This window comes from Nuphar pumila, chromosome 4 (genome assembly GCF_984573655.1).
Source record: "Nuphar pumila chromosome 4, dmNupPumi1.hap1.1, whole genome shotgun sequence".
NCBI classification, from domain to species: Eukaryota; Viridiplantae; Streptophyta; class Magnoliopsida; order Nymphaeales; family Nymphaeaceae; genus Nuphar; species Nuphar pumila.
The window spans coordinates 128,617,887-128,644,922 of record NC_143252.1 but is presented as its reverse complement, the minus strand read 5'-3'; positions in this window follow the sequence as shown (position 1 = coordinate 128,644,922).

Sequence of the window (27,036 nt, the reverse complement as noted above, 5' to 3'; positions counted from 1 at the left end):
TCTTTGGATGTAGGGATGATTCGTACCCTGAACAATTAAGACACATCAAGAGGAGATACAGGATGAGGCGGTGGCTCTGTTGTAGTTCTCACATTATTTGTATAATTTCTTTAAGTGCTTATGTGAGGATCAGTGTGATTGGATTCTTGACTCATATACAAGTTAGACACCAAAAAAACAAAAGAATCATGCATGTTGAGTGAGGATTCCTCCAACATTAAAAGCTTGTTTGTGGATTTAATTTCTGTTATCACAAGTATGTCATGGCCATAGTTGAGATGTGGAGGCAAGAGACCAACACCTTTCATTTTTCTTAGGGAGAGATGACCATCACTCCGTCAGAGGTTCATCATTTATTAGGTCTGTCGATGGGTCATGACCCAGTGGTGACTGCAGATGAGGATTCTGTTAGGATCTTTCAACGGACTTTTGGTTGGGTGTCACCTTTAGACAACAAGCTTCAGATGGCTTGGCTGTGACATGAGTTTGTGACTAATGAGACTGGTGCCTGACACCACATTCTTGTTTGTCGGTTTGCCTATCTGCTCTACCTGTGGGTACAACACTATTTCCTTTGAGCAATGAGACTCATGTGCCTCTTAGGTTTATGGAGTATGTGGAGGAGTTGGGTCGTTTTGACTGGTGGAGTGGAGTGTTAGCTTACTCTTTTCACTACTTTGACGAGTTTGTGCTGAGAAGGATGGCAGATGCCCTAATGGGTTATGCCTTGCTTTTAGAGGTACAGGACTGCTTCTTTTCCTAACTTTGTTCTCTTTTATGAATCCTTTCCTTTGATGGTTCCCTGACTTTTTCTTTTGGACCTCTTTAGTGGTGAGGATACATGAGGATCCCTATCAACAAGATGGTCCTTCCACTGCTTAAGGTCATCCCAAGTTGAGCTGGTGGGAGGTTCAACATGAGAGGGCTAAACATCCGTAGTCAATTCTAAGACAGACATTGGATGCTTTGGACCATTCCAAGGTATGTATATTTTGTTTTTTTCTTTTCCTTCTGACCCAGCTTTTTGTACTCTTTTCTACCCATGAGTTTATCTTGTCTGCTTTCAGGTGGTGTGGAGATTATATACCTTGGATGATGAGCAATATTTAGGTGTTGCACTTCCGTTGGATTGTGCCTTTTGCATACTTAAGTTTGAGAGGACCGGGAAGCCTTATTACCGTAGACACCCAATTTTGGACCGAGATATTTGTCATACCAAAATCTTTATTTTCTTATCAATGCTTATTTCAATATGATTTTGGACCTTCAAAACCTCATTTTTAATGTTTAAAAAAAAAGTTGAAGAAGACGCTTTTATCTTTCACTGAACCAAAAAATCAGGTCAATCCAAGACCAAGATCAAAAGTTATGACCAAAACTAGTTTCAAGGTTTAATGACAGAATCCTTTATCGTTAATGAACCTTAAATTATTGTTAATGTACCTGAACTACCATCATTGATCATGAAATTATCATTAAACCTCTCACGATGTATCATCTTTGTCCTTCCTTTTTAGGTTGTGTTGTTAGAGCATCTTTAATGATACATTAATGATTGTTATTGTCTGGCCTGCCCACGGATTGTCATTAATGACCAGCTTTAACAACAAAGTCACTTATCGTTAATGTTAAAATTATTGATAATACCTTTGTCAACAAATCCTGACCGTTTCAAAAAGTGTGCACCCAAACCCTTACTCCTAAGAGTCAGAATCTGATCTAGCTGACATTGGTGCATATAGGCTTAGGCGTGGTTTGGTAGGACTTAGGTCACATATAACCCTCCTCAATTTAGGTGTTAAATGCAAACCCTGTATTCAAGTGTATGCTCTCATTTTATTTAAAGCTCTATCTTAGGTTTTGCATGATTGAATCATATTTATAAAACACCCCTACCCATTTTGTCTTGGTCATCACGTTGTTGGGCTTTATCTCTAAACCATAGTTTTGAACTAAGCTCCACAACTGAACCACTTATCTAGGCTAATAACTCTTCTGTTAGTACCATGGGTCATAGTCCAAGGTATATCGACAGGTGCTCAAAGTACTCGAAGTGCTATATCCTTAAGAACCTTGGAGATATTTTTATGACACGTACATTGAGTTTTGGCTCAAGTATATAGACATATTATGATTGGATACAGATGATCTGAAACCCCTAAAGTTAGGATTGTGTTCTACACGCCTTTTTCAACAATGCATGTTAGAGTCAGCCTTTAGGGAGTATTGTGTGTGAATCCTTGTTTGTGCAGTTCTGTTGTGATGTGAATTTGATTTTATGGTCCTTATAAATTATTTTCTATATCTCCCATATTTTCGATCAATTTTTCTCAAAACCTTGGATGTCTTTTTCAAACCCTCCTTTATTTTTAAAAATCTAGGCGTGTATCTTTTTCATCCTTGTTATCCTGGATCTCGATTCTTCAACCAAATCTGATCTTGCCACCTCTCATCCTCGATAAATCTTGTTTCTTTTTCAGATTCTGTTGTCATCTGATCCTAACCCTCTTCATTTTTTCTTTCCAATATATCTCAATGGCATCTAGCCAAAATGACAGTCTTTCTTGAGGGTCACATCTTATATGAGATAAGGCAGGGTCTTCTTGAGCATAGAATCCTAGACGTCAATCCTTTTTTTCCCTATTGATACTACTCTTGGTTCACCAACTTCACTCGTATATTTGCAGATCATCTGAATGACTGTGGATTAGAGCTAGCATCAGCAATGGGCAAACAGACCATCAATGGCAATCTTATCCAAGCTCTAGTAGAGAGATGGAACCCACATTTTTGTACCTTTTGGTTTATGTGGGGTGAGATGAATTTGCTTCTAGACGAGTTCACTGATATCATGGGACTACCTGAACCAACTAGTCAGTCAGACGACCCCATAGAGCAATAATTCTTAATCAATATGGGAGGACTTGATTTTTGAGATGCTCTAGCTCGAATGACAGGACGTAGATCTTGGCCACTTATTGAGGAAAATAGAAACCAATGTTGATATATTTGAGCTCTATGGCCAGTATGGGACATACAATGATGTATCTACTTTGTTTAGGACAACCAGAGAAAGAATTCAACATGCTATGATCCTATGCACCGTAGGATTGGTTTTCTTTCAGGATGGACGAAGATATGTGGATATCAGAACCGTTCAGCTTTTGCGAAGATGGAGAAATAAGCAGACCAGTTGTCTCTCTATTGTCACGGTCGCCCTAGTCTTTCTTTACCGTGGCTTGACCTGCTTCACCCTCGGTGATGTAGTTTTAGTGAAAAGGTGTACCTATTCCCTACAATCTTGGTTTCTCCAACATGTGCCAACAAGAGCCAGCTCCTTCTGATACAATGACAAAGAGCCCTAGCCTACTCTCCAGTACCGAGCCTTGATCGAGAATCTGCATAAAGACGAGATTGTTTGGGACTACTTCAACCAGTAGGAGTCACCTCATCGCTACACCTATGGGAACGATAAATGTTGTGAACATATTGTCTTTCAGTTGCAATTTCCCTGACATACCCTATATACATAATAGGTGTATAAATGAGCTCAATTCTTATAGTCATAGGTACATACATACATACCTATATATATGTATATATATATAGATATATATATACATACAGGTATGAATATATATATATATATATATATATATATATATATATATATATATATATATATATATATATGCCTTCACATGTGTTCCTCTATGTATGTTCTTAAGCATGTTTGGACAAATTCCCCCATCATACGCATATAGGCATCTCAGGTGCACCATTTTCCTTCTTTTCTTTCACATGTGAATGTTTCATTGACTAGTATATAAAGTTTCATTCCCTTCCCACATACATTTTCTACTTTGTGGTAAACTTGATTCTTGCAGGGAATATGTGAAGAGTGTTATTTTTCCTTCTAAGATCAATGTAACTCCAATGTAATAGCTACGTATTAATGAGAAATTTTCATTTCTTGTACTAGATTAGAATGGATAAGCATGTAAGTATCATTTGTTTCATCATTTTCCTTTATTTCTGAAAAATCACAAATGGTGAAACACGAATGACACGTGCACCATTCCATAAGAAGTGATTAAATCCTAAGTTGATGATTTACATCAATGGCCATAGTCAGGATGTGAACAAAACTTAGGATTTTCATCTTTTATGGAATAACACTGGATCCTTTTCAAAAATCATCATATTTTTTAAATATTTTGCTCTTTTATCAGAGTTTAGTTTAAAATTAGCTCAATATATATATATCAATGGCCATAGTCAGGATATATTGAGGGTTAATTTCATTTTAAACTCTACTAAAGCACCAAAATATGTTTTATTCTTGACATGAATTCAAATATGATTATTATATAATACATTCAATGACCATAGTCAGGGATGTATTATATCTTCAATCTTATTTTAAATTCACTTAAAAAATGAAATATGATTTTCAAAATCCAATTTTAAATTCTTTAAAATTCATTCATCATTTATGATAGAACTGCATCATATTTTCAAAACTCTTTTTCAAAATCCAAGTGATCTTGAATATCTTTCTTCAAATTCTATTTCAATTCATCAAAATTCTATCTCATTTCCAAGATTCAAATTTAATTCAATATCTCAAATTCAAATTTCAAAGTTCAACTTAACTTTGAAATTTCTTATTCATCTTCCGATTTCAAATTCAAACTTTAAAAATCAAGTTTATTCTTTATCTTCAAAAGTTCTATCTAAAGATTGAGTCTTGATTTTCAAATTCAAAATCAAAGTTTTGAGATTGATTCTGAATCTCAAAATTCGATTCTTTTTAAAATTTCAATCTGGGTTTTCAAAATCCAGATCCATCTTCAAAAGTCCCATTTGGGTTTTCTAAATCCAAAATTAGAACTCAATGCCACTTTGGATTCAATTCCATATTGGATCTCAGACTTAGGATCCAATTCTGTTTAGGACTCCAGAATTCAACTTCATTTTTGGATCTCAGACTTAGGATCCAATTCCATTTTAGGATTCCAGAATTCAACTTCATCTTGGATCTCAGATTTCAGATCCAATTCCCATTTAGGATTCTAGATCCAGAATTCAACTTTATCTTGGATCTTAGACTTCGGATCCAATTCCATTTAGGATCTTAGAATTCAACTTCGTTTCGGATCCCAGACTTTGGATTCAATTCCATGTAGGATTTTGGAATTCAACCGTATTTCTTGATCTCAGACTTCATATCCAATTCAAATCCAGATCTCAGATTCAACTCCATCCTGGATCTCAGGCTTCAGATCCAGATTCCATTTAGAATTTCAGATTTCGGACCCAATTCCATTTAGAATGCCTGATTTCAAAACCAAGTCTATCTTAATTTCCAATTTCTAAAAAAAAAAAACAATTCCATTTCTCTTGAAACCAATTCTATTTGGATTTCTTAAATCTCATTCTGATTTTAAACTTCGAAATCCAATCCCATTTCAAAATTTCATCTCCCTTCCTAAATTCAAGTTCAAAATTCAAAATTCAAAGTTCATTCCTAACTTTGCTTTTATCTCAGCTTCAAATCATTCTTTTCAAAGTCAAGATTTATTCTCTCAAAACTCTGATTCATTCTTCTATGTTATTTATTAGTCAGAGAGATGTGTCAGACAGTTCTCACAGAAACAGAGGCACATTGACACTCGACTTCTATCAGGCATCGTTCTAGAGTTTGATCTGAAGTCTGCTCAGTGGTTCGGGACATACCATGCTGCCAAATATAGCTGGAGCTCTTTTGTTACTCTCTCTATCTTTCCTGGACCCAATGTATCTTCTGATTGTCTAGAGTTGTGGAAAATTGTTCACCCACCTTCTTTTTGTCCGTGATTTTATTTCTGAATCATTCTTTTAATAAAATTCTTTTCTTCATATGAATCCTTTTGTCAAAAGACATTCTTTTTTAAAATGACATTTTCATTATGGTTGACGACCTCGCCTAGGTAACAAGGTATCCTTTAATTGTTTATTTTCTTTAAGAGAACAACAACACAATTGTTATAATTTTAATAATGACTCAATCCCTGGTAATGGGATATCATTTTTAATTGTCAACCTGACTTTTGTTGTTTGTTCTTTTGTCTTCTTACGTATTCATTGTCTTTTCCTTTGAAAATCTTTCAAAACTTCCCCTTTGTCTAACTATCCCTTTTTGTTATAATCCAGAAAACTTTGACATTGTCGCATGGTTGAGATAAGCTCTGAAAAAAGTACTAGTCCATCGAAAAGCAGAGAACACATGGAGGAAGGAAATTCCTCAAGTTCATCAAAAGGGCAGGGCCAGAACGGTAGAGACGATATCGATCCCGCCATGTATATCATATTCTAGAAGAAGATGGCAAAACTCCTAACAGAGTCAGTCGCAGCAGGTCCTAGGAAGATCTCATCCAAAAAGAAATCCAAGGGCAACCCTATGAAAAAATATATTAAGATTGCAAAAAGGCAGAATTAGCAGGTAAGTAACTCAAAAAAAGCAGAGTCAGCAGAGGAAGACTTCAACGAAGAGCAACCCTCATTTTTTAAGAACCCTATGTATCAGCCTAGGAGATACATTCATATTGAGGAACCAGAAGCAGTGAGTCAGCCCAAAACCCAAGCCCCAACTAAAGACTCAATTCAGCTTTAGCTCAAAAAAATGGCACGTATGGTCAAGGATCTTCAAGCCAGAGACAAGGGCAAAAGGATCTATACCAGCAAAGATTTCTATGATGACATTAAAGGGGGTGACAGTCTGGAAGATCTTCCCCATAAATTTATAAAGTTTGATGGGACTGGCGATCCCAAAGCCCACCTTGCCATGTTTTTTGCAGAATGCAATAGATTCAAAAAGAATAATAGGGCACTTTTCAGATGTTTTCCTCGCAACTTGAAAGCACCTTCGACAAAGTGGTATGCAGAGCATATCAACCCAATCGAGCTGTGAGAATTTGAAAAAGTCGTTAACTTGTTTATCGAGTGGTTTCTCTTCAACACCGAAGCTTTGTCAACACTGAACCATCTCTGAAACCTCAGGCAGAAAGAGAACGAAAAAGCAAGAGACTTCATTCGCAGGTGGAGAGCCATCTGCAATAAAATAAGGAATCTAATTTCAGAGGAATACGCATTATCTATCATTCTGAATAAATTCTCTCAACCTCTGAAGAGCGTCATCTCTACTTCCCCATCACGATTCTTCATTGAATTGGCAAAATGAGTAGAATGACTGAAAAGGGGGATAGAAAATGGTGTATACGAGAGCATCACACTCTCAAAGAGTAGTCACGACACCAAAAAGAAGGAATATGTCACATTCTCAGTGAATACCATTGGAGCCAACAACAATGGCAATAACAATAAGGGTGGTAAGAATTATAATGGCAGCAACTTGGGAGGTTCTAAGCCTGATAAAAACGACAATGAAGGCAAAAAGGGTAACACCTTCAAGCTGAACGACAAGCTTTCCCAGTTCAGCTTCCAGCAGAAAACAAAAACTTAGGAAATGATCAAACTTTCAAGGATTGTCGATCCTCCTATTATCTTGGGGAAAAAGAATGATCGATTTTGTAAATTCCACCAGATAATGGGGCATGATATAGAAAACTGCTTTGTTTTTAAGAACATTGTTCAGGACTGCATTGATAAAAATCTTCTTGTAGAAGATGAGGAGAAGAATCAACCAGGTGTATTTTCCAACCCTTTCCCCAATCATTCAGCTGCAGTCACTATAAAGCAACCATTTCAGGCATAGGATCACATCTGGCCATGCTCCAATGAAGATATTATCATTCAGCATTAGGTTATGATCCTTCATCAAGCCCGGTCTACTCCCAAAAAGATTGACATTATCTCAGCCCTGGGCAAGATGAGTTTATCAGGTGAGCCTACTAAGGCACCAACCTCAATCACCAAGAAAACTCCAGCGTTGCCAAAGAAATTTATCAAAGGAGTCTGGCAAAAGAAGGAGACCCTTACGGGGGAGACAAAAACTTCTAAAGCAACAGAGGAACGTGCCAACCTCCTTCAAAAGTCAATCACTGCACTGTTAAACGTATCTATCTTCGAATTGGATCATGCTTCTCAGAAACATCAAGAAGTCCTGGATGATTTGCAGAGAAAAATCAAAGTAAAACCAGGCACAACTCCAGAAAATATGGCACAAATTATAAATGAGGCAATGACCAATGCGCCCATAACTTTTTCTGTTAATGATCTGCCGAAGCCTCACACTTTCCATAATAATGCTCTATATATCATGGTGAAGACCAGGGGAATGACAGTCTCTCATGTGCTTGTTGATGGAGGTAGTAGCCTCAATATTTATCCTGAAATGACTACCAAAGCCTTAGACATAAAAAAAAGAAGAATATGTACCGGATCCAATTATCATCTATGGTTTTGACAATTATGGGCAGACAACAAAAGGAAAGATCTTCCTAGAAATCTTTATTAATTATTTTATCCATATTGTTCTCTTCCATATTGTCAATGTGCCGCCAACATATAATCTCTTGTTGGGATGAACATGGATCCAGAATGCCAATGTTGTACCTTCCACTCTTTATCAGTGCATCAAGTGGTCAAAAGGATAAATGATTACTAGTATTTTGGGCAAAGACCCTGAGGAAAGATTGCCACAACCGATGATCCCTCGCTCGACTTTCACAGCTAACATCCCTAGCATTAGGGAGAGTGACGAAATCAACCTGAGTGAAAGTTTAGAAATATCAAAATCAAAGGAGCCAATGGAAAACACTACGGCAGTGATTCAATGGCAAAGGCCCCACTTTTTCAAGCTCGAAGGTTGCATTGATTGCAACACTTTCAAAGATCACCCTTTATTCTCTCAATTTGCAAAATCCAAGAAAGGGTTTGATCTTTTGTTAAAACATGGTTATCAGCCTTTTAAAGGCTTGGGGAAGAATAAAGGTGCTAGACTGAATCCTATCATTCCTATTCGACATCCATAGAACGCGAGATTGGGATTCACGGGCAGAAGATCCAACAAAGAAATTGTCTTTGTCAATGGGACAAATTAAGAATTGCAATGCCAATGTTTTTTCAACTTTCTTCTTTTGTTTCTATCGTTTTGTAGGGGCAATGTAGTCCCAATTCTTTTTCACATTCTTCCTAGTTTATCACTTCGTTAGGATAATATAGTCCTAATTCATTTGTTAATATCCATTCTTATTCATCAATAATGTAACACCCCAATTTTTATAACCTAAAAAATGGTAGATTTTTTTTTAAAATGCTTTTAAAAATCTTTAACAAATAGCAGCGAAAAAACTCATAGGGTCTAAAAGTTGGCATGCTACTTTTCGAATTCATGCATAACCATACGATTGTGGGAACTTAAAATAAATAGATTTCATCTTGCATAAAATATATCAATGTCCACAATCATGCAAAATATTAATTAAATTGTTCATTGCCTTAAAAAAACAAATAATAAATCAGAGTCTGAAAATCTTGTAAATGCGAAGGAAAGGAAGACTCGATTCTTGTCACAATCTCCCACCTTCGCATATAAGCTACTCCATATTACCTGAAAAATATTAAACCATATAGGGTCGGACAAAACATGTCTCAATAGAGTGAGATATGCTAAACTTGTAAGACAAATACAAAGCAAAAATTTAAGTAGAAATTTTATAGTTTAGCATTTGAATTTTACTGAAATAATTACATAACTAGTCATGCTTATTCAATCAACCAAATTAAATAAGAAAGCATCAATTCATACATTTCAATATTTTAAAATGCATGGGCAGTTAATATGCAAGACTTACCATATGCTGAAGCTCTTCAATACGTGCATAAATTCTTATCTTTAATTAAATTTTTTCTTAAATGATGCATGTGATGTCTAACTAATGCACATACATCTTAAGTTATCACTTCTTAGCCCTGCTAATATGACACAGGCTTACATTCTCATATTAGAACCATGACTCAGGACATGTTTTACATACAAGGGTGGCTTTAGCCTGGCTAGGTCCATTCACCAGGATGGGGTGATGGACATTAATATGAGATAGATGACCAACACCTTTCAACCCGATGCACCAGTTTTTCTCATGAGTACCTTGCCCTCTGCATTGCAGTCTAATGCAAAGGTTTTCCCATAAAATCGTGGGAGGAGAAGAGCAACCCTCTGTGCTTGAAACAAATTTACTCTACAAAGTTTTGTACCACCTGCCACTCTCCCAGCAAGTATCTTGAGTTTTAATATCACATGATTACTTGATTACATACTAATTTTTCTCATGCAATATCAAAACTTGAGTCACTTTATGAGTCATGGATGCATTCTTATAAAGCATTGGAAAATTCACTTAATCATACTTGTAACATAAACTTGAGTATATGCGTAAATAAAAATCTTATTCATTTTCATACTTCAGCTAACACATGCATGTACATGGCAAATGCAATAAAGAATATAAATATGAGCATCCATCTCAGTGAAACATTCGTATCATCATCATAACATGAGAATACTTGCAGCCAAAGAATTTAAAACATAAACTTGCATTCATTGGACCCTTTGATCCTTGATCTTAATGTTAGGCTTTATTAACTATTCAGGTCATAGGCATATTCATATAAGTTTTTGCATAAGATCAGACCTGCATACTTATTCACATATTGCATGCTATTCGAAATAAAGAAATTTACACAAAAATATGTGAACTATGCATAGGTCGACCCTCGGTCCAAAGACCAATCTTGATTAGCAAAATCTTTAACTCTATCCGAGTGTTATAGAGTTCACAGAAAATTTTATGTTCAGTAAAAAAATGTAGATATTTTCATAATACAACAAAAATTTTGTTAGCTTTCCGTAGCTGCAAGCCGTTTATGAAAATTCCTCCATATGAGGGAGTTATGAATATTTTACTGTAGACATGTCATATTCTATTCCGACTATCACAGGGTCGTGCTCAGTCCATGAACAGAGCCCAAAATTTTACAGTAGATGAAAATTTTTATTTGCTTTCCAACACAATAAACGGTTCATCAAAACTCCTCTTGATGAAAGAGATATGAACATCTTACTGGTCAGAGGTCTGACTAGAAAACTTTAATTCTGGGTCTATGCATTCGGGTTGGGCCAAACCGAGTCACCCAAATCCGTACACCCATGGTTTTTCTTGCATATTTTAAAATAAAAACTACAATAAAATACACAGGTAGATCTGACATATTATATCTGAGATCAATTATATTTTTCCTCAGCCTTTTGGCTGAAAAAATATGCCCATCTCGCATATGCTTTATTTTCTCAAGAATAATTTAAGCAAAATACACAATAAATTAACTAAAACATGTAATATATATGAAATAAAAATTCATAAAAATCTACAAAAATCTCAAAATATCTACCTAATCATAATATTTTAAAAACCATCAAATATTGCATGAATCTAACCATAAAATCTACATTCTTTCTAAATTTACCGATTTCTTTTCAAAAAAACCCAATGTTGCCAAAATCGCAATATCTCAAGATTTTGACAATAGAAATTCACAAAAATTTTACAGAAGCTCTACAACAACATATCATACCAATAAAAAATGATACTTGTAGGAAAATCATAGCATAATTCAAGTATTTACAAATTTTACAGATTTCTTTTCTGAGAAACTAATTTTTTATGAAAAAATTGATTTCAAAGAGGGTTTTCTTTTGGGGAAAACGTTCTTTTTCCAAGGATCTTTAGATCTAGGTCAAACCCACGGTTAGAAAAGTTTGATCATGGTTTAAACTCATGAAAAAACATTGGAATCCATGTCAAGAATTTTGTTCTTACAAGAAAAGCATAAATTACCTATCTCTTGTCGCAAAAACATTTTTTGAAGATTTCGATGAGTTTTTTTGCACGATTCGGATGATCCGCACCTTCTACAAGCTTGAAAAGGATTTAATACACCCCCTAAAATTACGTGAAGGTTTTTCTTGAATCCAAAAAAGAGAAGGAAAAGCTCTAAGGGGCATGGGAAAGAGAGGAGAGAAAAAGAGAACTAACCTTGTTAATCCTCCTCATGAGGGCCTCTATTTATAGATGGGCTTAGAAAAGAGTCTCATCTCTAATATAAGAAGTTGATATTTATTAATTTCTTTTATTAATAAAAAAATAAATAAATTATGTGACCTAATTAATTAAATTTTAAAATTACTTAAGCTATAAAAAAAATAAGAACTTTTTACCTTGGATTGAGCTCTAGTGATATGGTAACCTTTCGGGAGGCCTACAGACCCAAAGACTCATCGAAATTGAATATTTAAATAGTCGATTTGATAGCTCTCAAAATATAGATCATCATGGTGGTCTTGGATTTAATCGTAAGCGCACGGATTGGCAAGAAAATATAGTCGATATCGAAAAACGTAAATTTTTTACTTATAATTAGGCATGAACTTCGATTGATGATAAAACTCTCAAATCAATACAAATTTGGGCATGTAAATAGTCGATTTTGATGCCCTCAAAATGAGGAACGTGAAGGTCAACTTTAATTAAATAGGTGAGCCACTAATTGGCCAAAATTTTTATCAAAACAATAATGATGGTTGATACTATTGGTCCAATCCAATGAGATTAGATCCAAATCAAAAATTCATAATCTAAAAATATACAAATCATTTACTTTATTATTTAGTCCACATATTTTAGCTTTTTCAATTATTCTTGAAATAATCTTCATAACTTAAAACAAAAAATTATAATTAATCAAAATCAAGAGAATCAAGAAAATCAAGAATATTAAGAAAATCAAGATTTCACGATTATAGTCATGAATACACTAATAATTCATTATTTATTCATTTTAGGTATCAAGAAAAAATCTCGGGTTTGACATTCAATATAAGCATCAAACAAAAGAACTACCAAAATATAATTTATCACGCTTCCATTGTGCACTCTGATTAACTAATTTAACTTCAAAAATAAATTTTGTATGAGTTCCTAAGCCCTACAGTCAAGGTTGTTGTATGATGTATCTAACTCTTTATTTACAGGTTCTTAATTATCATAATATAATTCAATTACTTACAGCGATATGCCGGATTGCTGAGTGGTTATGATATATTCGAATCAGACAATCATAATACAATTATTTGCAACAAAACTATGTAGGCATGATACATCATTTACCTAATAAGTCAACCTAGTCATTTGTAGGCGTGATATGTCATTCACCTATACGCTAACATAAGTGTCATAAATCATAACCTTCTATTAAGTTCTAAAATCGACAAGGATCTGATTATCACATTTGAGTTCAATATATAATCATGCTACAACAGAAAAGTCAAATCTATAGATTCATCACTAGCTAACTCAATTATCTCAAAAAATCATCACCATTAATCATAATATTTTATTTATTCACAATAAAGATTTACAAGATCTATGTTGGATTGCCTGGTTTGAGAAATGTACGACCTCACAAGGACTTACCGCTCTAGCGTATTACCTGATCAGGTCATACACACCCTCATATAGAATCCTTTGGGAACAGTTTCTCAATGGGTATCATATCCAGTGAAAATTATTGTCATACACGCATCAATACAATTAACCACTCTCAGGGTCTATAGCTACCAAGACAGGCACAAGCATATATACAATCAATAAGCATCACATCATACATCACTTCATATGATATTAAAATCATAAAATCATACATTTAACCAAATAAGGTTTCATAAATCATAGTTTACTATTGAACTTAAACATTTATCGCATGCAATCATAATTTCACATTATATGGCATTTAAATCATATCATACAGAAGAATATTGTCCTACACATCAATCATCGCCACAAAAAATATTGTATTTTCATAAATTAAACCTCGAAGCATGCATAAACAAAACATGAGTTCTATGCATGCATACGTGAACATACACATTTCATAATACGAAACAACTAAACCTCAACATATGTAACTCCTATGTTGTTTGAGTTATGCACACAAGATGAAAGTCATATATACATTTTTGCACCACATAAATCAATATATCAACTCTGCTTGTGTATAACTGTTTAGTTATACACTGTCGATCCCAAGCCCGAATAAAGGAGGAGGGTTGCGGTAGGTCACTGACAGTCAGCATAAAAACTTAGTCACACCCTATGAATATGAACCAATATAAGAATTTTGTTGGGGCATTCCCTACTGAGCGACGTGTTGTACTCTATAGGCTTAGAGGCAGTGATAAATGGGCAAGGGTTGCTAGGTCGTCGCCCAGAAGCGATGCGTCACACCGGTGCACGGGTGTGGTGTCAAATAGGCAAGGGTTTCCTCACTTTGTTGGATGGGTGGGGGTAAAGAAGATAGTTCAAGACCATAAAATTAGGTTACCCACTTAGAATATAGGGTTTTTAACTGATGAGTTGATAGAGTTAGTAGATGTTATGTGTAGGAGAAAGATTGATATTTTATGTCTACAAGAGACCAAATGGGTAGGCGAGAAAGCAAAAGTGATAGAACCTTGGGGATATAAGATTTGGTACACATAAATAAACACGAATAGGAAAGGAGTAGGGATTGTTATTAGTCGTGAGTTTATAGATAATGTAGTTGAGGTCCGTAGGAAGGGTGATAGGATTTTACTTATTAAATTAGTATTAGGTACGGATATTATTAATATTATTAGTGTTTATGCACCTCAAGTAGGTTTAGACGATTCCATTAAGCGTCAATTTTGAGAAGATTTAGATGGAGTAGTACAAGAGATATCTTATGGAGAAAAGCGTTTCATCGGTGGTGACCTTAATGGACATGTAGACATTAGTAGGGATGGATTTAAGAGTATCCATGGAGGCTATGGTATAGGAGAAAGAAAAGAAAGTGGAGAAAGGATTTTAGATTTTGGTTTGTCCTATGATATGATCTTAGCAAACACTTGGTTTAGGAATAGGGAGTCTCACCTAGTAACATTTAAAAGTGGGGTTAATATGAGTCAGATAGATTTTTTCTACTTAGAAAGAGAGATAGGGGTTGTTGCATCGATTGTAAGGTTATACCAGGAGAAAGTGTAGCTACACAACATGGAGTCTTAATTTTAGATCTTAAAATTAGAAAATGTCGCAAAAGGGATAGACATAGGATAGATCCTAGAATTAAGTGGTGGGCACTGAAAGGAGCTAAACAAGGAATGTTTGTAGAGCAGGTAGTTAAGGAAGTTGATTGGTGTTCTCGAGGAGGATTTAGAATCAATGTGGAATAATATAGTGGGTGGCATGAGAAAGGTGGCTAAGGAGGTATTGGGTGAGTCTAAAGGCGGTACACTGCTAGGTAAGGATACATCATGGTGGAACAAGGATGTCAAATTAGCTATTAAGGTTAAAAGAGAGTGTTATAGAAATCTAAGTAAGAGTCGTGATAATGAGAATTTGGAGAAGTATATGATAGCAAAGAAGGAAGCTAAAAAACTAGTTCAAAATACGCGGGATAAGGTATATAAGAAAGTTTATGACAAGTTGGATACCAAAGAGGACGAGAAGGATATTTATAGGCTTGCAAAGATGAAAGATAGGAAATCGAGGGATTTGGGTATGGTTAGATGTATCAAAGATGAAACACAAAGGGTTTTAGTCAAAGATGAGGAGATTAAGGAGAGATGGAAAGATTATTTCGATAAGCTATTTAATGGAAGTCATACTCAGGATCTTGGAGACTTCTTCATTCCTTTTCATGAGATGAATCGTGACTTCATGCATAAAATTCAAAAGAAAGAAATTGTAGAGGCTTTGAAGAAAATGAAATCAAGAAGGGCAGTTGGCTTAGATAGTATACCTATCGAGGCTTGGAAATGCTTGGGTGAGAAAGGTTTAGAATGGTTGACAAATCTTTTTAACAAGATTTGGCGGACAAATAAGATGCCTAATTAGTGGAGTTAGAGTACTTTGGTGCCTCTATATAAGAATAAGAGTGATATACAAGATTGCACAAACTATCGTGGTATAAAACTCATGAGTCATACTATGAAACTTTGGGAGAGGGTGATTGAGTATAGGTTGAGGAAGGTTGTCATGATATCAAAAAATCAATTTGGTTTTATGCATGCAAGATCAATTATGGAAGCTATACATCTTCTTAGACAACTTATTGAGAGATATAGAGAGAGGAACAAAGATTTGCATATGGTTTTTATTGATTTGGAGAAGGCATACGATAGAGTACCTAGGGATGTTCTCTGGTGGACAATGATGAAGAAAGGTGTTTCTCTCAAGTACATTAGTATAATTAAAGATATGTACGAAGGAGTAGTAACCAATGTCCACACTTGTGGAGGGGTGACAACCAATTTTCCTATAATGGTTGGGTTACATCAAGGATCTGCATTAATCCCTTTCCTATTTGCTATAGTGATGGATGAGCTTACGAGATCAATTCAAGAAAATGTGCTGTGGTGTATGTTGTTTGCTGATGATATTGCTTTGATTGATGAGTCTAGAGCTGGGGTTAATGCGAAGTTAGAAAATATGGAGGCAGACATTGGAAGCAAGAGGTTTTAAGTTGAGTAAGAGTAAGACAGAATATATGGAATGTCGGTTTAGTAAGCAACGAAGTAGTGATGGGAGTGTAGTGAAGCTTGGTGAGCAAGAAATACCGGTGGATGACTGTTTCAAATATTTGGGATCTATCATTCAAAAGTATAGAGAAATTGATGGAGATGTAAATCATAGGATAAAGGTTGGGTGGATGAAATGGAAAAGTGCAACTGGAGTATTGTGCGATCATAGAATGCCATTGCGGTTGAAGGGAAAGTTTTATAGGATGACAATTAGACCCGCTTTACTATATGGTACAGAATGTTGGGCTGCCAAGAGACATCATATTCAAAAAATGAGTGTAGCTGAGATGCGTATGCTTAGATGGATCTATAGAAATACAATAAAAGATAAGATTCGAAACGAGGAGATACGTAAGAAGGTAGGTGTTGCACCCATTGAAAATAAGATGCGAGAGAATCGTTTACGGTGGTTTGGACATATTCGGCGAAGGCCTAATGATGCTCCAGTTAGAAGGTTGGAGAAATGGAAAAATATATTAGTTAAAAGAGGTTGGGGTAGGCCTAAGAAGACTTGGATGGAGATGATAGGAAAGGATATGAATGCTTTGAACCTCACTGAGGACATGGCATTGGATAGAAATGATTGGAGGAGAAGGATTCATGTGGAAGACCCAGAATGATTTTCTTTTTTGGTTTATATCGCTGACCCCAATTATTTTGGGATGAAGGCATAGTTGTTGTTGTATAAATCATTATATCACCTTAGATATAATTGCATAAGAAAGGTACGTCAAAATCTTATTGACTATCTCAGCGTACATTATACACACATGTTTCTCAGGAAAACAAGACATATGAGTCCAAACAATTTATATCTCATTTAAGTATGCTTTTAGAATCAATTAAAATAATATATTTGTAGGATAATGCAAAAAGTGTCATGTATTACACATATGATTCACATAAATATCACAATCAGATCTTACCATATGTCTAACTCATTAATCTTGGTGCAATATGATATATAATCACTGATACATGTTAAAAATATTTTAAAATCATAAGTCTCTAACATGTTACTAATTAAAAACAAGTATAAGTTGCCAAAATAAATTAGGGTCTCTGGTAACCTGATTTTATAAAATCTGTCAATAATGGTAGAACATTGATAAAATTATGATATTTTTATTGTGGTTACATATATATTTGTCAAGAATACAACCCAATAAATCATTCATAAAAAAACTAAAAACAAAAATAATTAAAAATCATTTATAAAACCCTATTCCAACAGAGTTTTGATCCAAAATCTATAATTTACAAGATTTTAATCAGATTAGGGTATTTCTTTAATTTTTTCATAATATTTTTAACAAAACTCCTTTTATGCAGTCTAATATTAGGTATTGAGATTCACTCAAAATTTTTATAAAATATTTGGAGTCATTTTTCATAAGCGTTTACAATGTTTATCAAATATGGGTCAGAATCATCCTGTAAACAGAGCCAAAAGTTGGGGCTCTATTAAAATAGGCATATCTACATCAATACAAATCCAAAATAAGTGAAACAAGATTCTAAACTCAAGATCAAGATGTGTAGATGATCGTAGTATTTTTATTTAGATTTTTTGGATTAGTATCATAGAGTTATCATTTTTTTTTAACAGGTTAGAAAACATTTATCAGACATCATAGCTTTAGGTTTCTCAAAAAATGATTTTGTAAAAAACCTTTTTAAGATTATAAAACCTTTAGAATCTGATTATTTGTTTGTTTGATCTAACTTAATGCATGTTAATACTTAAATAATATCATAAATAATCATAATATGATTAGATCTAATACGAAATAATAATAAAGCCCTAATTTCGCATGTTTCTCAAAATTATTTTTGAAAAAAAATATAGTATTTATATTTTTCGATTCAAGAAATGATTTATTTCACCAAAAAAACATGTAGAAAAGATCAAGAACATATTAAAAGTTACTGAAAATCAAAATCCTTCAATCATACATGCTCCAAGGGTGTAAAAACATCAGTTGTGTAAATCTCACAACAATCAATAAAGAAAATAATTTTGAAGCATAACTTATCATCAAACTAAACAAAAATAGAATATACTTATAGCGATGGTGGTCGGTTAGATGAGCTTCGAGTCATTCTCTTCTTATGCTCTGATACCATTTTATAACACCTCAATTTTTATAACCCAAAAAATGATAGAATTTTTTTTAAATACTTTTAAAAAATTTTAATAAATAACAGCAGAAGGTCTAAAAGTTGGTATGCTATTTTCGAATTCATGCATAACCATACGATTATGGGAATTTTAAATAAATATATTTTATCTTGCATAAAATAAATTAATGTCCATAATCATGCAAAATATTAATTAAATTATCTATTGCCCTAAAAAAATTAAATAATAAATCAAAGTCTAAAAATCTTGTAAATGCGAAGGAAATGAAGACTCAGTTCTCGTCGCGGCTATGTTCAAGTATCAAATCTTTATAGTTGAGAAACGTTATTTTTGAATCGCAACATCATCAACCTTTGATCATCTCCAACACCAGGCTTCCAAACAACATCTAAAATGCATGCTTCGCCTGGATCCAACTAAGTGTTTTCCTTTAATTAATGGACAGATGTTTGGGAAAGAAAGAGCAATAGATGACTTGGGTTAAGTTAGGCCAACTACTCCTTTCTTGGCATCTTGGGTTTTAATCATTCATGGCGTTTATGTTTGAAAGCAGAGAGCTCCCTCCACGCACGCGTCATCAAATATAATTTTGGGTAATGAGGTCAAATCATGACATTTCAATTTCACACACACACAAGAGTGAGAGTACAATACATGCAGGTAGGTAGGTAGGTAGGTAGCTGGTTAAACTAAATTAAGCTCGTCCAAGTCAAATATTACCAGTATACCGCACGTGCACCCATGACAAATATTTCAACGGTCGTCCCTCTATGGTTGGTGTACAAAATTAAAAACTAGCGAGAAAATGAAAGGGATTGGCTACATATACATATTCTAATCTGGTGAAGCAGAAGGCCGGCCTGATTTTTGTTGATAACGAATGGAGTCTTCAAAAGGGCAATATGCAAAATTAAGTGGTTGCCCACACGTTTGCTTCCTCATTCTTTCTGCATAGTCCAAACTATAAACATCTGACCTCAAACCAACACGCCTAATTGTTTCAATAGACAAAAGAAAGAAGTCAACACACTAATGCTCCTCTTAGATCATTGTACCAAATTACAGCCGTGCGGTTTAATAAAAAATAAATAAAAAAATCCTTTGGCTTCATTTCATCAATTTGTAGCCAGTGGACTTACAATAAATAAGAATACTCAGAGGGAAAAATTTTACAATAGACCACCAATCAACTAATTTGCTTATTTATAAACAATACCAGTTTTTTTTTTTTTTTGTTGTTGAGGGTTCCAACTGTCGCAAAGGCATACCGTGTCCTGAAATGAATCCTTGGCCAACACGGGTTGGCTAAATAAAATGAACTAAAACATTTCTTTCATCAGTAAAATAACACTAAATCAGTTGTTTTACTACTATCAACCAAGGGCAAAATCAATAATTTAATACCTTACACTAACATTTCAAAAGCATTTATGAAAAGGCACGGAGTTAGATTTAATCACCAAAAAGTTGGGTGGCCTTTTTTTAAAAAAGTGAAGTTGTGTGCTCGTTTGCAATTTTACTCGTATTTGAACACCAAAGAGGCTGCTCTGCTCAGCATCACAACGAAGAACTTACCTTACGGTAACGTCCTGTATCAAACTTATCTTTCGCCTGATATTTCATGTCAGGGTACTAACCTTTCTGAAATTCTGGACATAGACCTAACTTTACCTGACAATGATCAAATAGAGACCTGCCCAAACCTACGACTAAACTTCGCACATAAGTATCTTAAAATGTCAAAAGTTCCCTTTGCTGCTTCTCTGTCTCCACTGTCGTCGGTATTTCTCTTTTCCTATTGTGCTCAGCCTATTTTCTTCACTACTTTTAGGGTTTTTTTATAGAGTCTGTTACTACTCAAATTTCAAAAGATTATGCGAATTCGAGATTCAAGATCTACGCACCTTTCTCTACAGGCAATGATGGCTGTTCAGGCTTAAGTGAGACCCAAGAGAGTGATGTGTCAATTGATGTATCCTCTTCACATATAGAAAAGATAATGAACACATGTACATACAAAGAATGAGAGCCTGACACATATCCACGTCAGAACTAAAGAGAGACACCCAGCGAGGCCCACATGCACTACAAGAAACCTGTGGATTAGCGACAACCTAAATCCGTCGCTAATCCATCGTTAATCTGTCACTAAACAGTTTAGCGACGGATTAGAGACAGATAGCTTTCATCACGAATTTTTCGACGCTAAGTAGCGACAAAACTTATCCGTCGCTAATTTGCGATGGATTAGCGACGGAAATGATCTGTCGCGAGTCTGTCACTATTTTAAATTAGCGATGGATAATATCTGTCACGAGTCATTCGCTATTTTAAATTAGCGACGGATAATATCTGTCACTAATCTGTCGCTAAATTAAAAAAAAAAAATTGCTCACTGCCGGAAGGTATTCCGACAGCAATAGGCCGGACTTGGAGAGATTCGTCGGCGGCGACGGAGGAGGAGGAGGACCCACCACCGGATCCCAGCAAGTCGTACTCCCTCGACCCCAAGATCTCTGATTGGGTCTCGCAGAGGTCGGAATGGTCAGATCTCGTTGTTGACGGCCATGACGGAGACGAGGCCGGTGTCGGGGCGGATGGTGTCGCGGAGGCGGTCGAGGTCGAGGAGGCCGTCGGAGCCGACGGGGAGGTAGGTGGCGTGGAAGCGACCTGCTCCCTGGCGCGCTCGACCGCCTTGTCCGACTCCCAGTCGTAGAGGTGAGTGCGGGAATGAGGGTTGCCGGAGCGGCCAGTGAAGAAGGGCAGCATCGCGTCCAGCACCCGCGGGTCCACCGGCAACATCGTCTGCATGTCCAGGTACAACGGCCGCCCCGCGATCCGCACGCCCTTCATCGAGATTCCCCCGCCCTCCTCTGCTGCGTCAGAGTTGGGCCAGCGGGATCGTCCAACGAGCCTTACGGTGGCGAGCACGAGGCTCAGCGGGATCATCGGCCAGCGGGATCGTCCGGCGAGCCTTGCCAGTGGTCGCTTGACCTCCTTGATGTCAGGGATCCGATGGGGCCGAAGGGGAAGATCAGGAAGGAGGCAGTTTAAATTTCGAACGCTCACAAGAACGTTCGTTTGGGAACGGTTTAAATCGAACATCAGTTTAAATTTTGAACGGGGGGAGAGGGAAAATTTTGCGCCTTAGGCGGGATGGTTTAAATCGAAAATTAGCGACGAAAAAATTCTCTCGCTAATTCTGTCGCTAATTTCCTACAGTTTTGCGGTGAAAATTTTTTGTCGCCGATCTGTCGATAATTAGCGACGGATTTTAGACAGAATTTATACCGTCGCTCATTTCAAAAATATTTCAAAGATTGGCAATAGATAATGTTTTCTCGCTAAGTCCGTCGCTAATCAGGGTTTTTCTTGTAGTGATGAGGGGTGTCTAATTGGAGGAACATGGTGTAATGTTTTCTTCTTTCTAAATGCTTCTTAAGTTAATTAGGTAGAGTTTAATTAGGTTTTATTTCTTAATTAATTAGGATTTTTAATTAATATAGGAGTCATGATAGAGATTAGCCTTTAAAATCATTTTTCTAATCTAGTTTTTGTTTTACGGTAGGATTCTTTTGTAGCTTATAGATTAGTTGAATATAAACTCTATCTCAAGCCTAGCATCTATAAAAAGAGAGCTCTGGGGACCCTTTTTATGGATTGAATAAGATTGGATTGATTTTCTAAACCTTAGTCTTTCTCTCTATTTTTTTCTCTCTCTCCCCACGTTTCTCCCTCTCATTTCTGTGATCCGCGTGAAGTCAGGCTTTTGTCGGGTGGTCCTTCATTCATTCCAAGGCCCCAAGTCCTTTTTGTACTCGTATCTTCGTTGTAGAATGGTCCCTACCTTAGAAATCAATGTAAGTGCTCTGTCAGCCATGGTTATGTTGATCAGCCTTCCTTACGAATGTATTTTAAGTATTTATATCACTCCCGAACCTCTATCATACCTTAGGAACAATCCCTATTTTTTCCTAAAGCCCTGTAAGCCCCTAAGCCAAGACTACACCCAAAGAAGCAGTGCAGTCCCATTCTACGACTGATCCAAATCCTAATAGCTTAGACGACAACTGAGTTGGATTTTATCCAGATTCACCCAGTATGCGTGACAACTTAGGTTTAGATTCATTCCAAGGATGACAACTAGGATCCATATCCAAATAGACTGGGTGATAAGTGGGATTCAGGTCCAAACATAGGATGACAACTAAGGTTTGGGTGACAACTTAGACTGAATCTAGGTCGAAATCCAAATCTAAATAAGGTAAGAACCTTATTTTAGGCATAGATTTTTATCTCAATGTTTGTTTGAGGCAATTTTTAGTATGTTTAAAAGATTACGATGTCCTCTTTGAATTTTCTTTTGGATAGAAAGCTAGAAAACATCATTTTCTAGGCAAAAAAAGCATTTTAAGCGGATCCAATAATTTTGGATACAAGACATCAGAAGAAAATATATATTTGAATAAAATCCATGGAATGATAAATGGTCAAAATTGAGGTGTCTACATAAATATTCTCATTTTTTGAATTTTTGAATAAAAATAAGAAACATCAACAAAAAGAAGAAGATTGACACAAATTTCAAGAATCTCATATACAAGAAAGTTTTGGATCAAAATGAGAATTGTGGCATCTGTGGAAAGAAAAGCAAAAATATGTGTGGGTTTTTAAATTTTAAAATATATATTTTTAATGGTAATGTACAAAATCCATTTTAGGTTCACATGCTTGGGGTTTGGGTATCAATTGTTTCTCTTGGCTTGCTTCATGATCAACTTCTTTCCCAAAATAATGATTCCTCAGCTATAGAAGGAGTGTCTGCATCAAATGACAAACTAGAGAATAAAATATCAGGATCTAAGGTTTTAGAGTCTAAATCCAATGAGAGCGATTTGACCACATCATTAGGCTTTTGGAAATTTTGGATTGACCCAAGAGTTGGATCCATGGTCACAAGGCAATTAGGTTGATTCAATTAGGACAAATCCTTGTCTTCTTAAAAGACGACTCTCAGTCTAAAATCTTTCCATTTTAACTCTGTTGGCATGTTAAAGGTCCAACCATCAAAGTTCAAGATTTTATAATCTAAATTATAGAAAGGCTTATTTTATCATCATACTCCTCTGACCAATCACAGCAATAACCTTCATCTTCAGACACTAGGATCTCCAATTCTGAGTAGCTGACGTCCTGTGTAAACCCGCTAGGTGGCTCTTGGAAGAGTTGGTTCAGGCCAAAACCTTCTTATTCCTGACCTCGCGAATTCGATTTCCTTTCATGGGGTGTGTGTACGTCACTGATCACACTTGCGTTAACAAGAAAATAGACCGACCTCCGCTAAAGACTTTTTTTGATGGAAAGACATTTAGCGACATTTATCAAGCTCGGGTTAGGCAGACCCTACCAGTTATTATTCAACGTAGCACTGGCGTTTTGAACCTGCGACATCCCACCACAGGGAGACGTGCACTGAGAGCTCCTACCAACCATGCGGAGGCCCCAGTTGGTCGTCAGATCTACTAATACCCCTAACTAGATCCATAACAAATATATTAATGAATGAAACATGAAAATGATAGGACAGTTTGGGTATTTTAAAATATTTAACATTGGTTAATTGGTTGAGGTTGACGGTAGGGATGCACAACGAACCGAGTCAGCTCGGTTTCAGCTCTAGCTCGGCTTGGTTTAGCTCAGCTCGGGCTCTAAATGAGCTGAGCTTGTACTACGTTGAAGTTCGGACAAGCAAACGAGGCAAGCCTGATCAGCTGACCGAGCATGATAAGGCTCGGCTCATTTTTATATAATATAATATATAATATATGTATACTAATTTTTAAAAAAATATTGCACCCCCTTGCTGTCCGTGCCTCAGGGCCCCTGCATTGCCCTCGACCCTCTCTCTCTCTCTCTCTCTCTCTCTCTCTCTCTCTCTCTCTCAGGAGAAGAGGCTCTTTCTTCTCATTAAGCGTTCGACCATCACTTGATGGCGAGGAAAACCGATCTTCCCGGCAAAATCCATGGTTAGGGAGAGGGAGTGAATGAGGGTGGTGGGGTTTCTTCGTATGGGTAGTCGCCATTTGCATTGGAGATGATGGTTTGGTGTTCCAAGATGTGCGCTCTCAACTTCTTTTTCCATCGACCCCTCTGGTCTCCATCAGTTTGCTCGGCGGCTCAAGCTTGCGTTTTCCCAAGCCCAGCTCCTCAACGTCGATTCTGTTATGCGTGAGTCCTTAACCGCGATCGCAGATCGTTTACCGACCTTGGTCGCGGATGCTGGGCATATCTCGTTCATCAACACCCCATCTCCTTCGGTCGAGGGGTTATCTCCTCCTGGGTGGGGCGGTCTCCCTATTAGGAGACGTCGTCGACCTTCGCTATCTCCATTTGGCGAGTCTGGGGTCTCTCCTAGGCGGTCTGTGAGGATCCGCACTCCTCGGGTATTTCCAGACTTTCAGTTATGAAGATCTTGTGTTGGAATATTCGGGGACTGAATTGCCCCACCAAACGTCTTTTCCTGGCGAGTTAGATCCGTCAAGAAAAGCCCGATCTTATTGCTCTTTGTGAAACGAAGATGGCAGGTATCTCGAGCTTCGTCGTCTTCGAAATCTGGCGTGGTGCAGATTCCTTCTTTAAGCCTGCGACTCAATATGTGGGAGGCATCCTCATCCTCGGGAAGCATTCTCTAGCCTTCCAACAGGTGGACGAAGGTTCGTTTTCCATATCCATCACTCTTCCCTTACCTACTCAGACTATTCCAGCTGTGGTCACTATGGTGTATGGTCCCCACCGTCAAAGCCGTCAGGAGGAGTTTTGGTTGGTCTTAAATAGGGTAATTGCTTCATTCAAGGACCAGCATATTATCATGGGAGATTTCAACTGCCTTATGTCTCCTATCGATTCTAGCTTTCCGGTTAATTTCTCAACTTCAATGAGGGGCTTCCAAAACTTTATTCAGATGAACCGGTTGTACCACGTTCCCCATGTTGGTGAAGCTTTCTCGTGGTCCAATCGACGATCTACACCGTGCTTCCGTCTGCTAGACAGGGTGCTCGTTTTGTCAGAGCTGCTGAGTTCTATTAATGACATCTCTTGTTGTCTTCTGCCACCATCTGTCTCAGACCATAGTCAGATTGTTATCCGATGGGGTCAAGGCTTCACCGGCGATAGATCCTTTAGATTTGAGCAATGGTGGCTTAAGGAGGCAGCCTTCGAGTCGTTAGTCCATCATTCTTGGAGTAGACCTTGCTTTGCAGTCCGGGCGGCTACAAGATGCATGGTTAAGCTTTTTCGTCTATCCCGCAATATCAAATCTTGGCTTATCTCCAATAGAATAAGTAAATTCCAAAATCTAGGGGATTGGGAGCGAGAGCTGGCTTCTATCAATCAGTCTCTCTTGGATACGTCCTATATGAATGCATCAGATATTGAATGTCTCAATGCTAGATCGGCCGAGCTGACTCTTCTAGTGTAGTCGTGGCGTCTAAAGGATGAAATTCGTTGGAAGCAGCAGTCAAGGGTGAATTGGCTTAAAGCGGGTGACGGGAATACAAGGTTCTTTCATTCTTTAGCATCTCACAGGCATCGAAGACATGCGATTCACACTCTGTATATCAATGGTGTCTCCTTTTCGGGCGATCAGGTAATCAATGTTGTCTCCAACTATTTTTCTAACATGTATTCCTGCAACCAAGCTGTAGGTGGCAATATGGGTTCAACTTTATTTTTGTCCATGGATCGAGCGCTAGCCAACTCGATTCAGGGGTTGTTCACCGAAGAAGAAATCGTCTCGGCGGTGCGGGAGTCGTCTGGGTGGAAAGCTCCAGGATTTGATGGGTATCGTGTGGATTTCTTTCGCATATTCTGGCAATGCGTTAAGAGTGACATTCTTAGTGTCTTCACCGAGTTTCATCGAAATGGCCGACTGTCGGTTCATTCTCACCTAGCAATTGTGTCGCTTATTCCTAAGGAGGAAGCCGCATCGGATATCTCGCGGTTTAGACCTATATCAGTGTTAGGGAGTTTATATCGCATTATCGCCAAGGTCTTAGCTAACAGGATGCGGTCAATTGCTCTTAGGATTTTCTCAGAGGCTCAGTTCGCCTTCATTCCTAACAGAAGACTTCAACATTCCTTCATTTTGGCCACAAAAGTGTTGCACTCTCTCAAGATCAGTGGGGGGGGGCCTTTTTCACTCTGAAGCTTGACTTTCATAAAGCCTACGACTCGGTTCATTGGTCGTTCCTCTTCAACATGTTAGAAAACTTGGGCTTCGGTAGGCGTTTCTCTA